The sequence below is a fragment of the Leguminivora glycinivorella genome, chromosome 4, assembly GCF_023078275.1.
Source record: "Leguminivora glycinivorella isolate SPB_JAAS2020 chromosome 4, LegGlyc_1.1, whole genome shotgun sequence".
In the NCBI taxonomy this organism is placed as follows: domain Eukaryota; kingdom Metazoa; phylum Arthropoda; class Insecta; order Lepidoptera; family Tortricidae; genus Leguminivora; species Leguminivora glycinivorella.
Window position 1 is genome coordinate 16,901,373 of NC_062974.1, and position 22,659 is coordinate 16,924,031.

The window sequence follows — 22,659 nt, forward strand, 5'->3', positions numbered from 1 at the left end:
CAATATCCGAAAAGTGATTACCAATTTTCCAAAATTGTGTGATGATATTAAGTATACAAATTAATTCATTGAATTAATTCTCCTTACACTTTTACAGCTCACTGTACAAGTGTACAGTGTACACCCAGTGTCCAGTGTTTTTACACTTCATACATACATACATGCATACATATAATCACGCCTGTATCCCATGAAGGGGTAGGCAGAGCACATGAATTACTAAGTTTCAGTGCTACTCTTGGCACAAAGGGGTTGAAAGAATATTTTACATTTCACTGTTCGATATATTGCTCCTTTCGGACGAACTCGGCTCGGCCGGTCTAGCTAAAGTGACTACAGTTGAGTTGACCCTAAATTAAAACGGGAAAATACAATTCGTCTCTGAATCGCCGTCAAACTTTAGTTTTGTAGATAGCGTATTTTCTGTACGTCTGAACCTATTATTACGTACGTGTTTTTTTTTTAGAATTAGAAATTTGGTAAACAAAGACAAATATTAGAAGTTAACAATTTTAACCAGAACGAGAACATAACAGGGCAATATTAGTTATTTTTATAGTTTTTTTTTTTTGCACCCGTAGGTACATCAACCGCATCATTTGATCATTTGCTTTTAAAGTTTTTTTTTTAACTCTAAGCCAGGATTGAAAATATGGGCGCCGTGGTGAATGACATGATGACAACATCGATCCCAGCGCGCCCTCACGAACGGCAAAGAGGATGGAACGCCGGAGTGGGTTTAGTGGGTAGGGCCAAGTTTCCCCCCTCTCGACAGGGGAGGGGAAAGAAACGGCGAGTCCCACACATCGTGCGTAACAGCATTCCCACTCCGTCAAAAAAAAAAGGATTGAAAATATGGCGGAACCGAACATTCGGTTCAGCTGTTACCGAACCGAACATTCGGCCGAATATTCGTATTCGGCAAAGTCCTTATTCGGCCCATCTCTAGGAAAGAGCGTGCGTGTAAAGGCTAATCGTGCGCGACAGACCGCATTATTATTGTTATTAATAGTATCGATTTATAAAGAGCAAGTATTCAACCACTAATTCTTTAGTTCACGAGCGTATGTCCGCCATCTTGCGCACGCGAATGAACGTACGTGTAAAGACAACCTCAGCCACGCGATTGCGCGCCCGCACTGGCAGACGCAATCGCGTGTTCTTTCCCTTCCCCTCCCGTCAACTTTACACGCGATTGCTGTATCACCGTCCGTGTAAAGGAGGCTAATAATAAAGTAATAATATAAGTGATCGTATCATGAAATTCTATAAGTTAATACACCAGTTGACGTACCTAATATATATAAATAAATAAATACCATTGACAACATTGACAGCTCATAAAATGAACCAATATTTTGAAATGTCTGCTTCTTTAGGTTTTTTAATATGCAACCTTTGTGGTGGAAGGTCACTAAGGACATCTCGCAACGGATCCAGGTCTTTGTCAACCGCTGTCTTCGCCGCATTCTCGAAATATACTGGCCCGAGAAAATCTCCAACACAGCTCTGTGGGAACGCTGCGGTGAGATTCCGATCAACCAGCAGATCAAACGCCGCAAATGGAACTGGATTGGCCATACGCTCCGAAGGGACCCCGACCACATACCGAGGCAAGCCCTAGACTGGAATCCCCAAGGAAAGCGAAGACGTGCCCGCCCTAAGCAGTCCTGGCGGCGGACGATCACTGCAGAAGCGAAGGCGATAGGGATGACCTGGAGCGAAGTAAAGCGCGAAGCTCAAAACCGCTCGGGATGGCGACGCACTGTGGATGCCCTCTGCCCCATCTAGGGGACACAGGACATTAAGTCAATATGCAACCTTTCCAGAACTAAATTAGGAAATTTTGAATAATACAGACTAAAACAAATACTTTCAAATTAAATGTATAATTATATATAAATTATAAGTAATATTTATAAATAAATATCAAACACACTTTCATAATTTTAGTGTAGAAAACAAATAGAGTATTTTATTAAAATGTCTATTTAAGATACTAACAGTTGTGCCAAAAGTGCCTCATATAAAAGACCTCATGCTTCGTGCTTTTACGTTCTCTCCAAAGCTAAAAAAAATAAGTATACCTTAAACTGTGATATGCAGATATGGATAAGATATGTCAGCATCAGAAGTGACGTTTCTTCATTAAAAGCGTTACCTTTGATAAAACCTTGTCCGATAAATATCGCAATCCGATAAAATTCGAATCAGGTTGTTCATTACTCCATTATCACTGTTAAAAAAAAAAAAATCTTTATGGACGCAAAGTTAAAAGTGATTCTAAGCTCACTGTTTTGCTTAACTGAAAATTAAATGGTAGTTTCCAGCTGGTCATTAGTCATTGGCCGGCGACTGTGCAAGCTTTTATTAATATTTCCAGCGAATCCAGGCTTTATTAGCAAACAACCGTCACTTGCTGATAAATTATTAATGCGGTGGCACAGGCTGCTTCGCTGCGAAAGGAAACGATACTGTGTGGACGATATTTATCGTGAATTTAGCTAACTCTCTGATTCTAAAATGTATTTCATTGCATTACCTACCTGCTTATATAGATAGATAGAATATTCTTTATTGGCACACCTCAGCAAAAGATACAGTGGAGACAAAACAAATGATTATAGAGGTAAATAGAGGCAGACAACAGGCGGTCTTATCGCTAAAGAGCTATCTCTACCAGACAACCTTTGGGTAGCGGAAATAAAAAAACATAATCAAAAAGAGTAGGTGCTTCGAAATAAAAAATCATAATTATTCTAATTTCCAACACACACATTTAATAAATATACACATATAAGAGAATATAAATAGACTTACATAAACATACTTAAATAGTAATATACAACAAACCAAATATATAGTATCAAACCAAAAATATACAGCAATCATACCAACCACAGAGTAAAAATAGCAATACGATCACTAAGGGACAGATAGATAATGATGAGATATATACTTCGCTAATAAACTATAAATATTTTTCTTATTAGTCTTAAATTAAATAAAACTATGGAAACGGATTAAATCGCATAAAATGAAATTACAATTCATCCCGACGTTTCGAACACTTTACAGCGTTCATGGTCAACGGGTAGTTTTAAATGATTCACGGTAAGTTTCATTAGACTTATATTGACCGGGATATATTTTTATTGAGGTCCCGATCCCGATATTTTGACGCAGCTGCATGCATGATTCATGATCACGGAAAACTGAAGACGGTCAGGATGTCAAAGTTGCGTAGACAGCGCGCGATCTACCCTCATTCGCGCGCGTTGGCTGCGTTCTCACGTTCTCAGCGTTATCACTGGTCGCGTTCACACTCGTTGGTCTGTCCAAACACACTACACTTACCGTGACCTCAATAAAAATTAAAAAGGTAATCACGGTGTAAGTATATCCCGGTCAATATAAGTCTAATACTTCTTATTCCTCTTTTCTTCTCAGCACATTCAAGTTCTTTGCTAAACAATTGCCTATTCTATGGATTTCCATTTGCGGCAGTTCTATGTCAGGTTTGCCCTTCTGTTTTTATGTGTCATACGGCCTTCTTACTAGCGGTTTTCCGTCATTTCTATTTCCAATATCGATGTCTCAAAAATAGTGCTCCAGTCCCATCTGTATGGTAACTGACTAATTACCACTTTAAATTGTAAGATTTTATCCCAACTTCAACGCTTCACATAGCATGAGTATGTAACAAAGGAGTATACCAGTAACGTATAGTCGTAAGCTCTCTGCTTAATTTTGCTTGCCATACTGATTTATCATTCGCGTGATGCCCTACATAGCTACCGCTGTCTCCACCGGGAAATATATGGCCTCTTTGAAGCGCGAAAAGATGGGTAATTTCATTTAATTTATGGACGCATCAGGGTGAAAATAATTTTTGAATTTCGGACATGAAAAAAAGATTTAGAAAATAATTTTGTTTTCCCCTCACTAGCTCGGAAACACGAGTTTTGTCCTTTAATACCAGCGGGTAAAAACGCATTTTATCCACTAGTGGGTGAAGTAATTTGACCTTGAATAAAGTCAAATTAACTGCTTTAAAATTAATAAAAGTAGGTGAATCTAGTAATAAAGATGATTTACCACCTGTGGAACTACTGGAAGCAGTGATAAACGCATTTTTGGCGTTGTAGTTTCCTCGCTATAGTGAGGGGAAAAGTTTTGTGTTACACTCGGGTGCAAATGTATTTTACTTCTCGTGTGTTTAAAACCTCGCAAGTTCAGGATTCTATTTTCGAACAACTCGCTTCGCTCGTGGTTCAACAATAGAATCCTTTCACTTGCTCGTTTTTCAATTCCACACTCGGCGTTAAAATACAACTTTGCCCCCTTGTATAACAAATAACTATTAACAATGTAACAATGTAACAGTTGTGTACCTAATTTAAAGGCTGGAAGGGTCACTCGCTCATACCTAGGAAAGTACATCGACATCAGTTCGTTCTTATGCGAAATTAACTACCTACCTAATCTGATCTGAATCCAGTAATACATTCTACATAATACTCAATGAAATTGCAAACGGGACTTAATCGCGTATTTACTGTGTTTTAAACACTATGTTTTAAACACTAACCTCCGAAGTTTCAAGGACGGCATTGTCCCCGTGGTCTCGGAGCAGACTGGCTGAAGTTGACATCAACATCTTCTAGCTGTAGGTACGAGTGCGAGTGTGTTTGCAATTTTAAATATGTGTAAAAATCGTGTTAGTTTAAATCAGTGATACTCAATGCACTTATTAAATGCGGCTTTCACTCAACAATGAGTACAATGAGACTTATTATATCTACAAATAATAACCATAACATTAATTTGTATGCTTACTCGCCATTCTCTTTGTACCTACACCATACCCACTTAGTAAGAACAACCGAACATACAAGTCCAATAATAGAAAGTTCTTAATGTAAATGTTCAACCATCTGGCAGTAACAGCACATTGGCAAGCCAAACTTTACTCGATCTTCGTCTCAAGACCTACTAAACCAGCCGACCTCTAAACCTCTATTACATTATGAGGTTAGAAATACGACTTTAGGTTCCTAATGTTTTCTTAGCCTTGGAAAAGCCAATCTGTAACAAAAGTTACACAGAGTACATCAGTAATTTGTTAAGTTTCGATTAATGTTTTCTTTCAACTATTGTTATTTTGGCTAAGCCCGTAAAACTGCTTACTTTCAATTACCCAAAAGTCAACTCGCAGATATGCATAAATACCCGTCCAAAACAGAGATTTCCCGCAGGTGCGGGAAGTGGCTGACTCAGTTTACACTAAAACGGTAATACTAAAGCAATATGAAACACTTTCAGCGGCACCAACAAAGCGAGGTATTTTGTAAACATTTTACTGCGTCCCAGGCTGCGACGATATTGTGAACGCTGTCGGGGCAAAACGACACTTTTTACTGCCCTCCATGACCGTTCACTAACCTCACATCTTGGTAGTTGTTATAAAACGGGCCGTTTGCCGAATAAAAAATAAAAAAATCGACCTATAACAGGCGAAATATCGTAAAAACATGTTGCTTCCCTTTTTGCGCTTTGTACTGAAAATATTTATTCCACTATTTAGTATATATTTACTTCTCTGTCACAGTTTAACTCGCATTCCACATTTTTCAACGTGAAGTATACCTCTATGAAAGCAGTCGATCACTTTAAACTCGGCTAACAAGATTTATAAGCGACTTCCGTTTTGTAGGGAACTCTAGAACATGCCTTATGAATGTCTGAAAAATGCGCAATGAATGCTGGCACACGAGGTGCGCTATTTCGCCGCCTCTGGACGGTCATAAAGGCGACAAAGCGCCATATCTAGTTTCCTCTCACCATATTTCGGACACAGCTGCAAAATTACTTAGCTTATATTATGGTATGGCCGATATGGTCATGTTCTTAGCATACGACACTTGGAAACTTAGTGCCAATATAAAGTAAAACGTTCTTCTGATTATGTAATGTCTTAGAAAGCGTTTTGAATATTTACATTATCTATGTACAAAGTCATTAGAATGTAAGTAGGTTAACATTTTAATATGTGCAAGTCTTTAGTTTTGATAATGGGGCAAGACGGTTGTCTATTGTTTGCCCGACAGTCATTTAACATAATATTCATTTGCCCGAATCTAACTTGCCTGAATTTCATTTGCCCGAATGATTTGTTTACCATAAAAATCATATGACATACTCGTTGTTTATCCGAATATTACCTTCCATAATCATACAATGCCATACTATTTGTTAGCCATATTATTAAGTGCAATAATATGGTTTCATAGAATATTCAAACGCCATAAGCAATTATTGCCATATTAATTGTTGCTCATATTATTACCTAACCTAACCTACTTTCTGATAGCAGTTTCATTTTCCAGGGGTCATAGTTCTAACCTAACCTAACCTACTTTTCCAGCAGTTTCATTCTCCAGGGAGTCACAGTTCTAACCTAACCTAACCTACTTTCTGATAGCAGTTTCATTTTCCAGGGGTCGCAGTTCTAACCTAACCTAACCTACTGTCTGATAGTATTTTCATTTTCCGGGGGTCACAGTTCTAACCTAACCTAACCTACTTTTCAAGCAGTTTCCTTTTCCAGAGGTTCACAGTTCTAACCTAACCTAACCTACTTTCTGATAGCAGTTTCATTTTCCAGGGGTTACAGTTCTAACCTAACCTAACCTACTTTCTGATAGCAGTTTCATTCTCTAGTCCTTCTAGTATCTATTATAGTAGTTTTCGATTCTGCCAAAGCACATTATGGAAATTGACTTTTCTGGACGCTAATTTGTATGACAAATGATGGTATGGAATGTGGTAATTACGGATTTCGATGATTCTGACAAATGACATTATGGAAACTGACTTTATGGGAAACAAAGTTTCTGGCACTAGATTAATATAGTAAACAATGATTATGGCATAAGATGTTATGAGAAACAATATTATGATTGTTGAATAGGATGGCAAATAAAATTATGGCAAATGAAATTCTGGCAAATGGGGGTATCCCGGGCAAGACAATGGAACATTTGACAAAACAAACAGTAATGTCTGTAATCGGAATGCAGGTACAACTCAACCATAACAGAAAAAAGAACACAGCTTTTAACAGTTGAATAATTTATATGTAAATAAGCAGCTTGATAATCACAGGCGGGGCGTGCGGCCTACTTACAATCTGAAGATATTCGTGTCACATTTCTGAAGTTACAAGTCCAAGTTGAAGTGGATAGTTGACACTTTGTTGCAAGGTCTTAGCGAGGTGCAACTGTGGTTGACAGTATCGCGAGTGCCGACAGCGAGCTCGCGGCAACTTGGCGGTTTTCTCGCGATAAGCCCCACTAGCGTACGCCCCACAAACTAATGTCAGGGAAACTTAGTTCGTCGCTCATCAGTCTCTGCGGGCGTGCAATTTAAACGATTGTCTTGGGAACTAATTCGCGCCGCATAGCGTATAGTGTTTGATATGCAGTCGCGGGTATGAGCAGCAAATGCGGGATCGTGTGTGCTTTCACAAAATAGTCATGTTAAGAAGCATATTAAATGATTTCAGTTCAACTTACTTCCTTTGTGTCTTCCTTCCTTCCGCCACTCTGTAAAGAAGATAAAGCACCAGACTTAGAAGTTTTTGTAGCGAAATAAATAATGATTGACAAAGTCTAACATCGACATCCTTATCGATATTACTGTAAATTAATAAATATTATCAACATTATTTTTAACATTCTTACACAGATTGACTGAGTCCCACGTTGAGCTTAAGATAGCTTGTGTTGTGGGTACCTACTCATACAACGATATGTATAATATAGGTAGAAATACTAAATATTTATACATAGAAAACATCCATGACTCAAGAACAAATATCGGTGCTCATTACACAAAAAATGCCCTTACCAGGATTCGAACCCGGGACCACGGCGTAGCAGGCAGGGTCACTACGCGCTAGGCTAGACCGGTCGTCAAACCTCTCTGGTCTGCAGGGTTAGCACATGATTTCCGCGAGAGTATGTCGCCGCGAGATGGACTATGTCCTTATGTCATTAATACAGTTAGAAGAAGACGTGTCATCTATTTGGGATATAGGGTTAGTTCCATACTAAATGTTGCTCATGCAGTATACTAAATATATAACATAATTTATGGCTGACATATCAATAACATATTTCATTTTGTCAAACACTTGTTTTTGCCATAAAATCTGTTCACGTTTTGTAAATCACGTTGCCCTTTTTCTGTATGTATACACAAGTACGAATTCGTAAAATTAGCCAACGCATTCGCATTCCTTATAAATTTATTACGCATTACATTTTTAATTGAATCAGTCCTTCCACGCTAACTTATGAACATTCCAGATCCGGCTAGCCCACGTGAAATTATTTATGTAAAACTGAAATTAAGCGAAATGCTCTTTAACCTGGCCGGGCGAAACTTATAAAACATTAGCAAGTTCCGTTGGTAGTTAATTGGAGGGGCTATGACTAGACTCTCACTAAGTATCCGGTGTAGAAAGAAAACTTTAAATACGGTAATGGGCTTTTGTACTGGTAAAACGAGAAGATAAAAATGAAAGTTCTTAATTTTTTCTATACTTACTCGTGAAATAGGCTTCCTTTTGACGGCAGCACGGTTCTAAATGTAGATTGAGGTGTTATGTAAAATCACTTAAATTATGTTATCTTGAGGTATTATTATATGAAATTACTATAAATTATGTTATAAAAATAAAACGTCAATTGTTCCAGGTTTGAGCATAAAGTTAAAATTTGTATGAATTCACCTTGCACTCTCGTGAATATAATGCAGTCATTCGTTTTTGAAGGATCAAGTTTAGTGAGACTTTACCAGTTGGTGTGGTGAAAAAACATTACACGTGGTAGACATACTTATTTTATACACATAATTTATTCTTTACTTTCTTTACAGGAGGAGTAGAAGTGCCAGAATTTGGAGAGCCGATCACAAACCTAACAATACCCATCGGGCGCGATGCTACATTCAAATGTATTGTCGTTAACCTTGGAAACTATAGAGTAAGTATAACTGGTATAGCATGTAAATGGTAATCCAAATATTATAAACTTCGGTCCATCAGTATATGTCACTACTGGGACTGGCGAGACTCAAGATAATTAAACAATAAGTACGATTTAAAAGTCATTCTAATTCTTCCCCGTGTGGTGACGGGTTAAGAAATTTACCCTCCCCCTTTCCTCTTGTGGCCGTGTTAGATATTGACTGTGGGCTATGGATGCAATGTCGTGCAGGCAAGTCTAATAAATAACCTGTCCCTGTAATATAACAATGTCGTTTTCTTTCAATTTGCTAAGTTTTCCACTGAAATTTGACCAGTTTCAGATGCTCTGCCTACCCATTTTGGTAATACAGGTAGGCATACCTATAAGTATGTATGTGTTTGTACATTTCTAATTTAACTGTTGTTCGAATCAGCCCTGCAGGTTATGATGAATTTATTGTCTAAATACAATTTAATATATTAATTTACCCTCGACAGAAATCAATAGCTCACCACAATTATCAAGGCATCAATTTTAATTAATTAGTCAAGTCATCCATAATTTACTGGTTTAACAAAAAGTAATTTGATAAGTTATAAAATACACCATATTTTGTTGAGGTTATCTCTATACCATAAAGTAAGCTTACATTTTAATTTATACTATATTTAAAACAGGATCAATGCGTTTAATTATAAAATAAATAGGAACATTTTGCCGTTTGTGCCCATAAATGTCACTGGTAAGTAGGTACATTTATAAGTGATGACATTTTCAATCGGTGCACATAATCATTGAAATTAATAATAATAGGCTTAATCCAGTAAGTACCTAGAATTGGCTTACGTACTTGATTCGACGATCATTGTCACGATAGTCGTTTCAGCGACCGGTCTCATAGCGAAGAGCCTCGACCAACATCTTGAGTGGCTCGCTAGATGGCTGGATCAAGGGTCAGATGCAGAAGGCGGTGATCTTGGACACGACGCGGATAGTCCAACGGTTCCTCTCTCTGTAGCCTTAACCACCGGCAGCTTGGGCCCTACCCCGCTGCTGGCGGCACCCTAGGTTAGGTTTTTTATAATGTGTCTATTATATATTTTTGTATTGTTTTGTAAGTGTTTTTATATTTTATTTTTATATACATATTGAAAAAGAGAATAGGCTTAATATTTAGTCCTTACGAGTAAAATAATATACACATTGATCACATACTCTATTTGTTATTTGTTCACACAGGTCGGGTGGGTGAAAGCGGACACGAAAGCCATCCAAGCCATCCACGAGCACGTGATCACACACAACCCGCGCGTGTCGGTGTCGCACGCGGATCACTCGACGTGGTACCTGCACATCAAGAGCGTGCAAGAAGAGGACCGCGGCCAGTACATGTGCCAGATCAACACGGATCCTATGAAGAGTCAAGTGAGTCATAAAAAGGGCTATTTAAACGTGAGCTGTCACTTTCTGGGATTAATGCACACAGACTTCAATAACATAATTAACGAGAGTGAGAATAAATTAAACTACCTAGTATCTGTCTATATTACGTACCAAACAATGCCCAAGTAAAATATTAAAATATCATTTTACCAAGAAATAGACAGTAAAATGTTAAAAAATTCCTATGAAGAGTCAAGTAAGTCTCATACAGACCAATTAGTACTCGTACGTACACTAAATGTCAGCGCGGATTTTTCACAGATACCGCAAAAGTATTAGTGTGTTATCGTCGCACCAAGGTGCAAGACGTTGGTTTCGTCATTACCAAACTAAAATGGAGTTGGGCGGGACATGTTGCTAGGCAGAGTGATGGTAGGTGGACTAAAATGTTAACGGAATGGTGGCCGCTTACAGATGTAAGAAGCGCTTGGCATCCGTTAGCTCGTTGGGTGGACGACATCCGCAAGGTTGCGGGTCACAACTGGATGAGACTAGCTCAGGACCGGGATACATGGCGTACTAGAAGAGAGGCCTATGCTCAGCAGTGGGCGATAAAGGGCTGACATGATGATGATGATGATGATGATTAGTGTGTTCGAGAATCAATCCTGTTCAGTCATTTGCGCGTCTATTTTGAAGAGATACTATAAAGGTGTTGCCTAGAGTGATCGAAACACCACGCAAAGTACAGCTTACTGATATAATTAGAACTTATTCGATGAGGGCCGTAAATAAATCGAATAACCAAAATTTGATTTGTTTGTTGTAATATGTCTAATGCAAAAAAATTTCAAGGTCAAGATTTTCAATAAAACCGGTCATAAAGACATAAATTTTGCTTTGGCGTCGACACAGGTCTAATTTAGATCTGAACAAATTAAAAAGTACCTATGGCAGAAATATTCCACTCTAAAATACTCGTAGGTGTATAAAACGGTACTGATAAACGTCAGAAGTTTAACATGAAATTCGTATTCCAAAAATGCTGAAATGAAGCCGTATTCAAGCGCTGTGGAGAAAATTGGGTCTTTCGCTATTCATCATTTTGGTTCGATGCATGAATCGTTTAGGTGTCTATTAACGGGAGGGAAGAGCTCTGTCCGGTATTTCTGAATTGGCTAATTGTGACTGCTGGATTATATACTAAGAGGACGGATTGAGATGTAAATTTCGTCGTCGTTTTTAGCAATAGACGTGCAATCTATGTAATAGTACATTGTATGAGCTTGAGAAGGGGTTTTGGTTTTTAGAGGGCGTGTCAGATTACAACTAAATGTGTAAGGCAAGTACTACTGACTTGCCGTACTGTTAGGCACTGGCCTATTTTACGATTAAATACCTACGTAGGTACGATTTTATCCGAAACAAAAACTTTTAAATCTCACAGCTGTAGTCTCGACGTGTACTTTTTTTGGTCAACATTGTTTATTTTATGTGATGTTCTGTTTGAAATGTCGGGCCAAATAATTACAAACGGGAGAGTTACGCGATTCAGTCCCGTTTCAGCTGAGTGAAAATCGTGTTAGTTTAAACATGCTTATGGAAGTAAAATATTTGCCGCGTCGCTATTTTAATATTTGCCGTTATTTCACAGAGTGCTTTAATAGCAGACATTAATTATCATCACAACATATTTATAGTATAAAACAAAGTCGCTTGCCGCTGCCTGTCTCTATAGCCGCCTGATGCGGCTATCGCGCAAGATTAGCCTTTACACGCACGCTCTTTCCGTTCTCAATTACGCGCGAAAGAACGTGGAGCTAAAACTAAAAACACTCAATCGCGCGCGTTTGCGCACACGTAATACTTACTCAATGGCGCACACAGGCTCAACCGCGCGCTATCCTGTACGAGTGTACTCTCCAAGAAATGCGCGATAGAGCGACTGTGTAAAGGCGGCTATGCTTAATAGATCATTAAACCTGCATTTTGATGCGGATTTTTTGTAGATAAATGGAGTGATTCAAGAGGAAGGTTTATATGTAATACCTACCCGTCCGAAGCCGGTTATAGTATAAATTGTATCTAGTTCAAAATAGATGTGCGATAAAATCATTGCGTTCGAAGCTGCGTTTAACGCATAAACATAAACACCCATGCGCCATATCTTCGGTCCCTGTTCCCATTCATGTTTATTCTGAGAATAGACTTTCCCAATTACAAGTTACAAGTAACATTATATTTTGCCTTAATTGACTCCGTGCGCGCGCAGGCGGGTTCACAAAGGAAATGCCAGTGCTTTCAGTTAAGTCCATTAACTACTACATAGACACATATGCTCATTACCTACTTTAAAATAATTTCGTATCTCCTAATGTCGTGTAACTCGTGTATGATGGCGCGTTGGCACTTGTAGCGGTTACTTCATATGAAATATTTACAGTATTGAGTACCAGTATACCTACACCTATTAGAAGGGTAATTCCATGTAACAGAGTAATGTAAGTGACCAATTATTTGCATGTTTTTTATTCATGGTGCTAATTTAAATATCAATATATCTAAGGATTAAAAGTAGGCTTATCTAGAGATAAATTAAGACTTCAATTTGCATCATAAATAAAAAAACATGCAATGAAGTGGTCACTTACATTACAGTTACGTGGAATTGCCCAGAACATGATTGCCGCGAGATAGAGTACCCGCCCTTATGTCATTAATACAATTAGAAGATGTGGGATCTATGTATCTCGCGGTGACATACTCTTGCGGCCATCATGTGTAGGCCTAGGCCTACAGTAATGAATTTGTTATTTGCCCTCAAACATAACGAACGGCAGTGTGTTTTCGAATATAAAAATGTCCCACATATATTCTCGTACATGTAGTATCTAGTCTAAGTATAACCAGTTGAGGATACATTTTCACAGCATACTGTCTTGTCCCTTTTTCGGAAAATAATATTTTCGAAATGTACAGTTCTTAATTAACTAATAGTCATTGTCACTTTAGGGCCCATTTATTCAAGAACTCGCATACGAGTTTAATTACATTGCTGTATTTGAATTTGCTGAATAGGCTACTTGACCCTGTTTTAAAGTCTATATTATATTATTAATTACTGTCCAATGAACCGGAAAAAAAATGACTATATTTTATTACGACTTGAAAACCGCAAAAAAACATTTTTAAAGTATACTTTTACTTAATCAGGAAAAAACAACATTAGCCATGTTAATCTATAGATTGTCTGTGCATGATGTCAATCGAATTGAACACTAAATTTTCTGATATTTAAGTATGAGGCATAAAGTTCATTATGTCAGTGATTGACTCGACATAAAGTTAAGTTAGGTTTTATGACGTCATTACAAGGCTGACAGCGTTTTCGGTGGCCAAAGATAAAAAAAATATTACACACATTTTAAATCGAAAATACGTAGTCATCGTCAACTTTTAATAGCCAAAATCTATAAACATTGGTTTCTTATGTCAAATACTACAGAAAACAATCATTTCTTGTGCCGAATTCGATAGGAGTCTAGTAGCCTATTGAATGTAACTTCAACAGTCCGTGTAACTTAGGAATAATTACACCAAATGTTATTAGAGTTACTATATGTATACACGTCCTTTTTTTTCTTTTTTTTTCCCTTACCCTTCAATTTAAACTAATACAAGTACCTTTACAGATGGGCTTCCTAGAGGTGGTGATACCACCAGACTTCGTTCCAGAAGAGACGTCCGGAGACACCATGGTGCCGGAAGGCGGCACGGCGCGGGTAGCGTGTAAGGCCCGCGGGGTGCCGCTACCTCGGGTCATGTGGAAACGAGAAGACGGCCAGGAGATCGTGGTGCGAGACCATACGGGGTCAAAGACTAAAGGTAAATTTCCGGACCGATACGACCTTCAAATCTTCAAGAAAAGAGCGTACACCCATCTTAAAGGCCGGCAACGCACCTCCAACACCTCTGGTGTTTCGGGTGTCCATGGGCGGCGGTGATCGCTTACCATCAGGCGACCTGTCTGCTCGTTTGCCTCCTATCCCATAAAAAAAAACTTACATTAATTATCTACAGTTTTATAGTACTTAGCCCGTTGAACGCCGCGCTCTTAATTTTGCATACTAAAATTGGTCACATGTGTACTGTGCGGCTAAACCATGGGTGTATATTAGTGGGTGTGTATCTCTCGCTTCAGTAACGCAGTTTATTATCACTACTTAGATAACTGGCAAATCGGCAAAAAAGGAACGAGCGAGATGCAAGCTTATTCTTGCTGGCATCTCGCTAGTTTCTTTCTGAAAGGTGCAGAATTTGGTTAAGTACTCCCTGTGGTATTTCCTTTGACCTTGGGTTTTAAGGGTCGGCAACGCTCAAGTGGGTCCTCTGGTGCTACTTTATGTCCATGGGTAACGGTCACTTCTCACGATAAGGCGACCCGCCTGCTTCTTTGCTGACTAAATACAAATCTAAAGTATTAATCATTGGGTAGCTCCTGAAACTGTGTTATGGAACATCCCAAGTATATATCTGTATTTTGAAAATGTGAAATAATTCTATTTATTTGCTATACATTGCAAAAGCGAGTATCCATACTAATATTATAAATGGGAAAGTGTGTGTGTCTGTTTGTTTGTCCGTCTTTCACGGCAAAACGGTGCGACGAATTGACGTAATTTTTTAGGTGGAGATAGTTGAAGGGATGGAAAGTGACATAGGCTGCTTTTTGTCTCTTTCTAACGCGAGCGAAGCCGCGGGCAAAAGCTAATATTTCATAAATGAACAAAAAGATTATCCTAGAAATATGGTAAATTATTTTTTGTTCTTAAGCTACTATTTGCAAAGCTTATTTCGTTATATTAGTCTGAGCCTAAGATCTTCTGTATTATTTTACGATATCATTTTTAGGGTTCCGTAGTCAACTAGGAACCCTTATAGTTTCGCCATGTCTGTCTGTCCGTCCGTCCGTCCGTCCGTCCGCGGATAATCTCAGTAACCGTTAGCACTAGAAAGCTGAAATTTGGTACCAATATGTATATCAATCACGCCAACAAAGTGCAAAAATAAAAAATTGAAAAAATGTTTTATTAGGGTACCCCCCCTACATGTAAAGCGGGGGCTGATATTTTTTTTCATTCCAACCCCGACATGTGATATATTGTTGGATAGGTATTTAAAAATGAATACGGGTTTCCTAAGATCGTTTTTTGATAATATTAATATTTTCGGAAATAATCGCTCCTAAAGGAAAAAAGTGCGTCCCCCCTCTAACTTTTGAACCATATGTTTAAAAAATATGAAAAAAATCACAAAAATAGAACATTATAAATACTTTCTAGGAAAATTGTTTTGAACTTGATAGGTTTAGTAGTTTTTGAGAAAAATACGGAAAACTACGGAACCCTACACTGAGCGTGGCCCGACACGCTCTTGGCCGGTTTTTATAAAGTATTCTTACTTTAAGCCGTCCGTGGAAAAATACATGGTGTATACGGTCAAAGTTATGAAATTGATATATGATATCTATATATATTTCTTTCTTGTTTAGTTTATATACGATGTATTCTCACATCTAGTTGGGTCTTAATTATGTACCTACCTAGGTTTTAGATATCACACATACCAACTATGGCAAATAAAATAACTATGGCAAAATAGCACGTCTTTATTTCGTACTCAGTAAAGTCTACCGATCACATCGATACCACTTGTCAGCAGTATACTCTCCAGTCACAGCAACTTTTTCCGAGACCCTCTGGCCGCTCTACTAAAACAAATAACTATGAACTATGTATTACCTAAACATACCTAAAGATTGAAATTGTTAGTAACAGTCTGTTGGTACTTTCAACACGATGAACATTATTATATACAATGTTACTGTGAAAATAAACAAATAAAGAATGTTGACAGTTTAATTAAGTTTACAAATTGATATGATGTCTGGATATTAACAAAATCAGCCAAACCAATATCCAAGCGATATCCAAATATAATAAAACCGTTGTCTAATATGGAAACAAATTATATTACTCGATTGATTACACTGATTAAATAAAGGCATGAAATTTCCTTTTCCCCTCACTAGCTCGGAAACACGTGTTTTGTCTTTTAATACCAACGGGTAAAAACGCATTTTATCCACTAGTGGGTAAAGTAATTTGACCTTGAATATAGTCAAATTAACTGCTTTAAAATTGATAAAAGTAGGTGAATCTAGTAATAAAGATGATTTACCACCTGTGGAACTATTGGAAGCAGTGATAAATGCATTTTTTGCGTTGTAGTTTCCTCGCTATAGTGAGGGAAAAGTTTTGCGTTACACTCGGTAATGTCTTTTACTTCTCGTGTGTTAAAAAACTCGCAAGTTCAGGATTCTATTCTCGAACCACTCGATTCGCTCGTGGTTCAACTAAAAAATCCTTTCACTTGCTCGTTTTTCAATTCCACACTCGGCGTTAAAATACAACTTTGCCCCCTTGTATAAAAAATAACTATTTTTTAGTAGAAAAACAAAATGAAAAATTTAGGGTAGTAACGGGTAGTAAAAACAAAACCCATATGGGCGACACTATAATCTTCGACCTCATGTTAAAGTTAAGAAATGAAACAATTAAAAACAAAATATTGAAACTTACATACGATACATACAAATATATGACGAATTCAACGAAAATCTATCTTATTTTCTGTTGCCGATAAGATCGATTTCATATTGAAGATATGAAAATAAAGCCTCATTAACAACCGACAATAGGCTACTTGACCCTTTTTTAAAGTCTATTTATTTTTATATTATTTATTATTGTCCAATTAACCGAAAAAAATACTACCATATTTTATTACGGCTTGCACTGAGAGAAATTTGCATTGTGAATTTAACAAGTTCGACTTGTTGCGGTTTATCCGTTTGAATCAGCTAAACGTATGTTTAAAACAATATGTGTCAGGTTGTTTTTATAAAATCGACTTGTTGATTCAAATATATTGCCGATTCAAATGACAAGTAGCTTGTTGTTTGAACCAAAGAGCACGTAGGCGCTATTTTAACCAAAAAACTTGTTGAACGAACATGAAAACTGGTTGTATTTTCTCTCAGTGTGTAAACCACTTGTAAGACTTGTTGTTATCATCATCATCCGTCTTGCGTTATCCCGGCATTTGCCACGGCTCATGGGAGGCTGGGGTCCGCTTTGACAACGAATCCCAAGATTTGGCGACTGCCATCTGACCTTCCAACCCGAAGGGTAACTAGGCCAAGTTTTATCATATTAATAAAATTAGATTCGACTAAATAACGTCTTTAGGTACCTACCTTACAGTGGCGGCTGGTGAAAATTTCTGCTCTAGGCAACACTGAGCAAAAAGAACACTTTACGTACTTTTACCTTAACATTAAGTACTTTACTAGTAATCAATTTTAGGCAAGCCGGTGGGAATCGGCTTGTATCACAGACCAATACAACAAGACGGCCCTTACAGGGCGACTCGCGGTCACCGAGCATACGACAAATCAGGTTTATAAAGTTTGAACGCGCGCGACACCGATCAGTAGCGCCCAAGTATACGACCCGCTAACAGTGTCCGTGTCCGCTCGGGAAAAATCTTAAATAACCAAATTTGGTTGCAAACAATGGTCTCTTACAGCATAAAGTGGTGTGGCAAGTCTTCTAACACTTCTACATATAAAAAAGATGGAATAACATTCCACAGTTAAGTCAAATTAATTATTTTGTTGAATATTGTTTATTATCCGCGGAGTTCATTTATACTGGTCAATATGGTTGTGCTGAGCGGCGCCGAGGCGCGTCCATCCCTTTTTGCCGAGTTAACAATGTGATATGCTATCCCTTTCACGTAAACGACTAGGCATGGGGCCATGTTAGTTTATGTCTGTTGCGGGAACTTCGTACTGCCGTTCGTACCATTGTATGTGCTACCATTTTATGAAATATAAAAGAAAGCAGATTTGTAATAGTGAATAATTATCTAGAATCTGTAGAGTCTGTAGTGGTATTTAGTTCATTGATTAGTTTAGAATATTTAGTTGGTAATTTAACTTAATAAACGTAAGTAAAAATGCACAGTTTAGTTATTAGTTACTAGAATGATTTTTATTGAGATGCTATCACAATCATCATCCTCCTTGCGTTATCCCGGCATCGGCATTCGCCACGGCTCATGCGAGAGCCTGGGGTCCGCTTTGGAAACTACTACCAAGATTTGGCGTAGGCACTAGTTTTATGAAAGCGACTGCCATCTGACCTTCCAACCCGAAGGGTAACTAGGCCTTATTCTAATTTAATTATAATATTATAATTTGTTGCAAAACAAATTCACCACAGTACTGGTACCGGTACCATTGTCTATAATAGACATGTCCCATTCCCATCCCTACTGCTAATCATAAAGGCGCGCCATTATTTGAAACGACCAATGGCAGCACCGTGCGCGCCCGCCTCACCCCGCAAGGATTGGTGATTTGCGACTCGAACAATATCGCTTGCATTTGGCTTCTAGTGGGGTGTTCTGTGGCTTGTATGAACCAGCCGCTGCTGCTACCTTATAACTTAACTATTTCAAGCCGCTCACCGTGATCCCTTCAGAATTATATCCATTCATAAACGAACTGGTGACTAAAAAGCAATAATGGCTCATAAATAAGCAGAAAACAGGCTCGATAAAATCAACACTGTGTCACGCGACCTCAGAATAATAAATTGAATTGAAACCTCATATATGATGACAACTTTACAAAACATATTACAGATACATGCATTAACATAGTTACCATAAATTACAAAGTCTGCGAGAGCACAATATTACATGTAAGGAAATAAATTGCTGCTTGGTAAACATACGGCGCAGTGCTTACAGTGGAAATTTTGAAATATAGGAGGGAAAATCTAGAATGTAAGAGATATTACCACACAGACTGCTAATATAGATGTTTGCTTGAATTACCTAAGACCTCCTCTGTTTGTAGGTACAGTTGTTCCTGAATAAATATTTAAGTAGGTAATAATTATAAATCATAGCGAAAATTCATAAAATATTACACAACTGTGAGTTGTTAAGACGATACAAGAGGGGTCAATCCTCCATACAAACGCTCTCGACTATTTCCTTCCTGGAGATTATTATTATTTTTATCTGTGTCGGACCGTTTTGATTTTTTTGATATTTTTATTTTTAAAGACGCTAGAGCCAACGAAAAATTTCCAAAAACGGCCTTTTTCATTATGGCGCAATATAAGGTGTGATACTCAAGATTGGTAATAATTAGCCAAAAAAACTAAACGGTCCAACACAGACTATTTCATTGTTATTCAAATTCTCAAATTTCGTTCCGATTGATTAAGTTTCAAAGGAGGAAACAGTCGAGAGCGGAACCTCGATTTTAAAGATTTTTTGGCAATATCTTTTAACTGAGTTGTTCTAAATGGACAATTTTTTTTCGATAAATCTAATTAATAATACTAGTATATTTAACTAAAATTCCCAAATTGAAAGGAGCCCCCCTTTTCATTCTAGCATTTTCGCTCGTGTATCGTCTTAAGATTATTTTTTTTTTATGATTGTTATATCCCAAATGATTTACAAAACGAAGCCATTGTTACAACACTGACAGTAATCACCACACTGCACTGTTTTCTAAAAAAAGCCTTTAACACTGTTTTCCACAAGACTCCTAATCCGCAGGGTAAAAAAATCGATTTTATAAACCCAGTCAACACTACATAGTACTTTACGATACAAGTGCTAAAAAAAGGAAGTTGGAAAGGAGTGGCGATAAATTAAAACACGACCGAAGGGAGTATTTTAAATTGGCACGAGTTACGAATTTCCTTTTCGCACGTGTATCGTACGACGTTTTTCAGTACAGATGAGCCTCAAAAGTTTCAACCTGACATATAATGAACCATTTCTCGCACTAGTGCGCAATAAAAATACTATCTGTACTGAAAAATAGGTTTTAAAAAAACGCTGCATAATCAATGCCATTAAAAACACAACAAAAATATTTCATTTGTCGTTGCTTATTCGAGCTGTAAAGTAGACCATTGTTTTTCAGGAATATGTATAATAAAACGTCTGTGTGACCGCATTCAGGGCACAATGAACCGCGGACTATTCTCGGGATGAGTTTCGTCCAGTATTGTTTAAAGTTTGTCGTAATTAGTAGAGTTCCGTGCTGAATGGAGTCCTAGGTCTCATTGTGTGAACTCTGAAACCGTTTTAATGGTTAATTGAAAAATTCGAAGCGCCATCGAAACCGTTGGGACTTTTCAAGTATGTTTTCTATCTTAATATATAAAAGAAGAAACTGACTGACTGATATATCAACGCAGCCAAAACCATGCGGCCTATTTCAGAATAGTGACAATTGTTGCCCGACAGTGACACTTCGCCATTCATTGCCTGTTCAACGAGAAAATATTGACGCTGAGTAACAATGTCACTTATTCGTATAATAATGGCTTTCTGCTACCAGGGCACTTTGCCAATGTCAAGTAAATTACAGAGATATATAAAACAGTATAAGTAGTTTTTTTTGCGAACGAGGCCTTCGCGATGCACTGGAGGATAGCTGGAGCAGCAGTACAAAGCATGATGGCGGCCGGGACCACGAACTGCCGAGTGATGTCCGTAGAATTGGTTATTCGTATCTCCAAAAGAATTTTTCATTAAATGCACTCTTTGCGCAGGCTATTCACTGCATAATATCCTATCAAACTTATACATTAAACAGCAGAATGCAAAAAATAAAAAAATATATCGGAGGACGATCCGCCATGTTCCACGGGTCAATCGAAAGTCTCACTTGTCATTATCAACCCAGAAATAGGCAGAGAATTTTCAGTGTCAATGTCACTGTGGTGAAATAGGGCTATTTGACTGATCTTAGACATTCGAAAATTTCGAAATTTGGCACGTAGGTTCCCTATAATGTGTAGAGGATTAAGGATTGTTCAAAATCCACCTCCTAAGAGAGCGAAAAGGGGGTCTAAAGTTTGTATAGAAAAACAAGATTAGTTTGACTACTTTATTGGAAACATCACAGGGGTATTCCTAAACATTATACAGACTTTAGTACGTGGGCAACGGGTAAAAGCTAGTTCAGTATAATTACTTCATTTCATACCATCATTAAGCGGGTTGCGTAAGAGACAGTGACAGCTTATTATTTAAGCTAAACAATGATTTATTGTGCTTTAAGAAAAGGGAATCAAGCTTTGTGTTGTGAACACATGTACGCGTTACGAGAACTGACAGTATTGCTGTGAAAACTCCATTATTTATGACTAGACCCGCCACCGCTGCTTGCAAAGTAAATATTATTTATACAAAAATCATATACGAATATTGCAAGTATTATAAGTTACTAGCTTTTTGCCCGCGGCTTCGCTCGCGTTAGAAAGAGACAAAAAGTAGCCTATGTCACTCTCCATCCCTTCAACTATCTCCACTTAAAAACTCACGTCAATTCTTCGCTTTGTTTTGGCGTGAAAGACGGACAAACAAACAGACACACACGCTTTCCCATTTATAATATTAGTATGGATAACTTACAATCCACCTAACAAACTTTTTGAATAAATCATTTCAGTAACATTATAGTTTTCATCACACTCGCTCGTAAAAGGTGTTGCTGCATACTGATACGTAATGAGCTATTTTGCCGCCCTAGGGCGATAATAGTACATTGTGCAACAAGGGGAGGAAGTTGAATATTACTAACGAGAGTAAGTTAAATCGCGACGGCTTGCCGGAGCGATTTAAAGACTCGAGTTAGTAATATTCATACTCCCCGAGTTACAAACAATGTTTTTCTTTTTACATTGCGAGTTACTCGCAATGTATAAAGTATGTAAATAGATGTAAAAAAGTTAAGTACGGTACAAGAAATTTCATTATTCTCTTGGGAGAACGATTTTTCTATAAATCACGCTCCGCCTGCGTGCAATAGCACATTTAAAGGCGGGTGTGATGAAAAGTGAATACCTGGGTGGAGCCTTCACGACCTGTCAAAAAATACAAGATGGCGAACGAATGTTCGAAATGTCAGCGTAGGTATTTCAATACATTTACTTAATTTAAAATTTGGTTATTACTTCGCGAGTGTGATGAAAAACATTGTGTAGATACGTCACGGGCTGTCAAAGGATTACAAACTCGAGTTATTAAGGCCCTCCGCCTTCGGAGTCGGAGTTTCGAACAGCTTCTCGTTCGTAAT

At 37.8% G+C, this 22,659-nt stretch overlaps 1 pseudogene; it reads left to right on the top strand.

Annotated features, from left to right (window-relative positions):
- The window catches only part of LOC125225694, a 160,424-nt pseudogene that overhangs the window by 129,288 nt on the left and 8,477 nt on the right, over positions 1-22,659 (top strand).